The following is a 6,318-nucleotide window of genomic DNA, read 5'->3' on the forward strand; positions in this document are numbered from 1 at the left end:
TTCTTGTCTCAAGGAACTTTGGTTCCTTGAGGCCGTTGCTTACCTTTGCTTCTAGTTTTGCTTTTGCACAGTTAGAAGACAGGTTTTTGAGAGGAAGACTTGAGTACTCTCATTTTGGCAATTATGGCTACAATATATGACAATCTACAGCCAAAGGAACACCATCTTCCAAAGGGGCACCGCCACCTACCCCTACTACGGGTAACTTTGAATTTCGTTCCTCTTATATCGATTTAGTGGAGCGAAATCAATTTGTTGGTTTACCAGATGAGGACCCCTTGAAGCATATGGAGATTTTCACGGACTCATCTGCTGTTCCATACCTATACCACCGGGGTGACTCGGGATGAAGTAAAGGGGTTGATGTTCTTATACTCCTTGAAGGATTCAGCGCGAGATTGGTACCGCTACCTTGATAGGGTAGCAGCTGGAGTCACGGACTGGACATCTCTAGCATTGGCCTTCTACAAGAAGTACTTCCCACTTTCAAAGACTGACGCCTTGAGAAGTAAAATCACAAGTTTCCAGCAAGGAGCGGATGAGGATTTTTGCGAAGCATGGGGACGTTTCAAAAGTTTGGTCCGAGCTGTCCCTCACCATGGTTTCCAGCAATGGTATCTTTGCAACCTATTTTATAATGCGCTATATGATGATTACAAGGTCATCCTGGATGCAGCTGCTAATGGCAGGTTCCAAAACAATATCGGTCAAAGTAAAGGTTGGAACACTATTGAGGAGATGGCAGTCCATAGAGCTGAGTTTGGAAGTTCCGTGGAAAGTCCCGAAAGCAAAGTGATGAAATGAGTGCCGTGGTGACACTTATAACTTCTATTTCTACCCGTCTCGAGAAGCTTGAGATTTCTGAAGCTTCCAAGGAGAAAGTAGAAATACCTGTTCAAAACTCAGATGAGACCCAGAAGTTGAGGAAATGGTCCAACTACTTTTGGTTCAAGTGGCGAATATGGAAGCAGCCGGGATTGAGTCCTCAAAGAATTTTGTGAAGCAATTGGAGAATATAAAGGCTAAGCAAGCTGCTAATTCTTCAAGAAAATGTGAAGGGCCGATTGAAACGATTAACGCCATTAATCTCAGGAGTGGCCTCTCTTATGAAAGTCCCGACAAGCCAAAGGAAGACTCGGGAAATGATGAAGAAGCTCGTTTAAATTCTGGTGCAAAAACGAGCTCAATTGCCAGTACTCCTGGTCGATCGACCAACAATGTCAGTCGATTGACTGAAGCGTCAGATAAAATAGTTTCTGGTCAGAAACTATTCACACCCAGCACAGTCAGTCGATCGACCAACATCACCAGTCGATCGACTGGATCACCTGACGAACTCAATTCTGGCCAGGAACTGTTCACGCCTAGCCAAGTGGGTCGATCGACCACTCATATCAGTCGATCGACTGGAACTCCAGAGTAGGATGCAAATCCATCAACTAGTTCGCATGATTCTTCACTCATTGATGATTTGACGGGGGTTTTAAACCTACGGAAGCCGAAGGTTACTGATCCTACGGCCAGTGTTGCAGTCCCGTATCCGGAGCGTTTGAAGGCTACTAAGCTGGAGCGTAAGTTCGGTAAGTTTCTGGAGATGGTCCAGAATCTCGAGGTAACGGTCCCTTTCACTGATCTAATTACCCAGGTACCCTCTTACGCTAAATTTATGAAAGATATTTTAAATCGTAAGAGAAATTTTCGTGATGATGGTAATGTTGCTTTTGTGGAAGAGTGTAATGCTCTTTCGCAAATTAATGTGCCACCTAAATTAAAAGACCCGGGTAGTTTTTCAATTCCTTGCACTATAGGTAACCACGTAATTGGAAAGGCCCTTTGTGACTTAGGGGCCAAAGATGTCGGTGTCATGCCGTATTCCGTTTGCGAAAGGTTAAACATTGGTAGACTTAAGGTGACCGATATTACCGTTCAAATGGCAAATAGATCGACTCTGAGACCTATAGGTGTTCTAGAGGATGTACCCGTTCGAGTGGGTAAGTTTTTTATTCTGTCGATTTCGTTGTTTTGGACATTGCGAGAGGACAGTCGGATACCTATTATTTTAGGCGACCGTTTTTACATACAAATGGGGCTGTAATAGATGTCAAATGCGGAACCATCACCTTAGAGGTAGGGGATGACACCATTGAGTTCGATCTTGCTCATAAGGCGATCGAACCTCGCGATAAGGATACGTGTTATTCCATTGATATTGTTGATGGGTCATTACTTGTAATTAGAGGGAATCCTTAACCAAGGATCCCTTAGCCGATCTAACCCGTTTAGGTGTGTGTGCGAGTAATACAAAGTGGAGAATCTTTGAGGGGCCGGATGCTTTGGTAGCCTCAATGGAGAGCTACGAGCTCAATGAGGAAGAAGATGAGATGCTCTTGAGCTTGGCCAACGAGAACTTGGTAAACACTTGCTACACCATTGAAGCCGATTCTGTCTATCTTTGTCAGAGAGTAAAAGTGCTTGGAGCGTAAGCCACTTCCCCCTAATCTTAAGTATGTTTTTCTAGATGATACGGAGCAAGACCCACTATTGTTAGCTCTAAGCTTAATGATGACCAGTTATCCGCTTTGATGTGTGTGCTTAAGAAAAACAGGAAGGTTGGGTTACTCTTTGGATGACATTAAGGGCATCACCCGATGTTTGTCTACACAGGATAGAGTTGGAAGAAGGCCACAAGCCTTACAGGACGGGTCAACGCAAGTTGAACCCAAAGATGCAGGAAGTTGTTATGGCTGAGGTGATGAAACTACTCGATGCAGGTATTATTTATACAGTTGGCAACTCCAAGTGGGTTAGCCCAGTTCAGGTAGTCCCGAAGAAAGGAGGGACTACCGTGGTTAAAAATGAGAAAAATGAATTAATACCAACTCGAGTAGTGACAGGGTGGCGGATGTGCATTGATTATAGACAGTTAAATGCCGCCACCAAGAAAGACCACTTCCCCCTCCCTTTTGTTGACCAAATGACTGAAAGACTTGCTTTTAACAAATTTTTCTGTTTTCTAGACGGATATTCAGGGTTCTTTCAGATCCCTATTCATCCGGACGATCAGAGTAAGACCACTTTTACCTGTCCACAGGGTGTTTTTGCATATCGTAGAATGCCTTTGGGATTGTGTAACGCCCCTGCTACCTTTCAGAGGTGCATGATGGGGATTTTTTCTGATTATATAGAGAATAATATGGAAGTATTCATGGATGATTTCTCAGTTTATGGTAGTGACTTTGATCGTTGTTTAGCTAACCTTGATAAAGTCATGCAGCGTTGTATAGATGTTAATCTTGTTTTAAACTGGGAAAAGTGTCAGTTTATGGTCAATGAGGGAGTTGTGTTAGGGCATCTGATTTCTGATAAAGGTATATATGTTGATAAGGCAAAGGTGCAGGTGATTGAGCAATTACCTCCTCCCGTGAATGTTAAAGGAGTGAGGAGTTTCCTTGGTCACGCTGGTTTTTACCGGCGTTTCATTAAGGATTTTTCAAAAATTGCTAAACCACTTACACAATTGCTCCTTAAGGATGTTGTCTTTGAATTTACTGATGAGTGCCTTGTCGCTTTTAACAGGTTAAAGGAGGCCCTAGTTTCTGCGCCAATCATTCAAATACCGATTGGGACCTCCCATTTGAGATCATGTGTGATGCCGCGATTATGCGATCGATGCGATTCTTGGGACAAATGAAAGAATAAAGCTTTGAATGCCATATACTATGCGAGCCAAACTCTGGATGAGGCTCAAGTCAATTATTTTACCACCGAGAAAGAGTTTCTAGCTGTTGTTTTTGCCTTAGACAAATTTCGGTCTTACTTGTTAGGTTCTAAGGTTATTGTTTATACTGACCATGCAGCGTTGAAGACTCTCTTTATTAAGAAAGATGCGAAGCCGAGGCTTTTGAGGTGGATACTCCTTTTGCAGGAGTTTGATTTGGAGATCAAAGATAAGAAAGGAGCAGAGAATGTGGTAGCTGACCACCTATCTCGTCTGCAGCTGACAGAAAAGGAGGATTCGTTACCTATTAATGATTATTTTCCTGATGAGAGTCTTTTAGCTATTACTACTTCAGGGTCTTATCCACCTCCGTGGTTTGCTGATTTTGCTAACTTTGCTGTGACAGGTAGGATACCACCCGAGCTATCATGGCAGCAGAAGAAGCGGTTTGCCTATGATGCTAGACAATATTTTTGGGATGATCCTTATGTTTTCAAGGAATGCGCAGACGGTCTCATCCGGAGATGCGTACCTCAGTGGGAGGTGAAGGATATCCTAGAGGCTTGCCACTCTTCTGCTTATGGTGGTCATCACGGTCCGTCCAGGACTGTAGCTAAGGTACTCCAATCTGGTTTCTATTGGCCAACTTTGCATGCGCATTGTCGCAATTTTGTTCTTTGAGTGCGATGCTTGTCAAAGATAGGGGAATATTTCCAAGAGACATGAGATGCCACAGGTAGGCATTCTTGAGGTTGAGATTTTCGATGTCTGGGGCATTGATTATCAAGGACCTTTTCCGAGCAGTCAAGGTAATAAATATATCCTCGTAGCTGTAGATTATGTATCCAAATGGGTGGAAGCTATTGCTACCCCCCATTGCGATGCAAAGGCCGTGATTAAACTGTTTAAAAAGATTATTTTCGCTCGTTTTGGTGTCCCTCGGGTTGTCATTAGCGATGGGGGAATGCATTTTAAAGAGAAACAATATAGTGCTTTATTGACTAAATTCGGTGTCCAACATCGTAGAGGTTTGGGGTATCATCCCCAAACTAGTGGTCAAGTTGAGGTTTCTAACAGAGAATTGAAAGAAGTCTTAGCTAAAGTTGTTTCTAAATCACGGAAAGATTGGAGTCTTAAGTTAGATGATGTCTTATGAGCTTATAGAACCGCGTTTAAAACGCCAATCGGGATGTCACCATACCGATTGATTTATGGTAAGACTTGTCATTTGCCTATTGAGTTAGAGCGTAAGTCTTGGTGGGCTATTTGTGATTTGAATTTGGATCCTAACCTCTCTCGTGAGAAACGCATGACACAGCTGAATGAGCTAGAGGAATTTAGGCTGCTGGCCTATGACAATGTAAGGATCTACAAGGAGAAAACAAAGCGCTGGCACGACAAGAGAATCATCAAGCGCGAGTTCCATATTGGCGATAAGGTACTTCTTTTTAACGCTCGTATCCGTCTATTTCCGGTAAGTCAAATCCAGGTGGACCGCCCCCTATACGGTCACAAAGATTACAAAGTTCGGATCAGTTGAATTGGAGACCTCTGCTGGAGAAAGGTTCAAGGTTAATGGCCAATATGTGAAGCATTATCACGGATCAGATGCATATGTTGGGAAAGTCGAGGTTTTGTACTTCGACCCGTTATCAGATGATGCAAATTGAGGTAAAAAGGTCGTGCGGGACCTCTTAAACCAGCGCTAACTGGGAGGCAACCCAGGTTGTAATTATTTGTAATTTAGGAATTTTATTTTGTTATTTCATTTAATTTGCATTTTGAGTTTTTTGTTTTTGTTTTCTTTAATTTCTTTTAATTTGCAATTTCTTGGTTTGGAAAACTTGCGCGCCTTTGATAATTTTTGCAGGAATTTATTTTATGCAAAGTGCGTAGATGGTTTACTGGATATTTGCGAGAGAAAGACAGGAAGTTATGATGGCAAAATGAATTTTTGACGAATTAAAGTCTAATTGCCAGCGATAGCAGTCGATCGACTAAGTGAGTAAGTCGATCGACTGCAGGGGAGGAACAGAGGCTACTGTGTATAGCGGAGTGGTCGATCGACTGGGTCATATAGTCGATCGACCACCAAGGGAAGTCCAGAAGCCGTGAAAATGGAAAACCAGTCGATCGACCAAATCAATTGGTCGATCGACCAGTTCGCGGGTTCAGAATGCAGCTAATAAGGGAAGTCTTCATCCTTTATTCTTTTATTCTTTCACTTTCCCAAAATCAGAAAATCATAAGCAAACCCTATTTCTCTCCCTTTTTCGCGATTTCTCTGCAAATTTCGTCTTAATCTCTTCCTTTCTTGCTTTAATCTTCAAGGAAATCTTCAAGGTATGTCTCTAATCTCATTTTCATGCTCTATTTTCGATTTTATTGTGGTTTCTATGCGAAATTTTCGAGTTATATGCATTTGAGATGGAAAAATCGATTTGGGGAAATCGATTTTTGGGACTGATTTCTTGTCTTTTCTATGCTTTAATCGCTTATTCTACCCTTTCCCCCTTGATTTTCAAAGCAAATAAGCAGCTAGGATGTGTTTAAAGCCGTTTCCCCCAATTTTTTCGAAACCCTAATTTGCATTTCAGTTC

At 42.4% G+C, this 6,318-nt stretch overlaps 1 non-coding gene across 1 annotated transcript; it reads right to left on the reverse strand.

Annotated features, from left to right (window-relative positions):
- Positions 1-498: 498 nt before the first annotated feature.
- Positions 499-605, reverse strand: LOC141609792 (small nucleolar RNA R71). Its single transcript, XR_012527702.1, has one exon. It is a non-coding gene; the product is annotated as a small nucleolar RNA R71 (small nucleolar RNA).
- Positions 606-6,318: the final 5,713 nt, after the last annotated feature.

The sequence above is a fragment of the Silene latifolia genome, chromosome 10 (assembly GCF_048544455.1).
Source record: "Silene latifolia isolate original U9 population chromosome 10, ASM4854445v1, whole genome shotgun sequence".
Lineage (NCBI taxonomy): Eukaryota > Viridiplantae > Streptophyta > Magnoliopsida > Caryophyllales > Caryophyllaceae > Silene > Silene latifolia.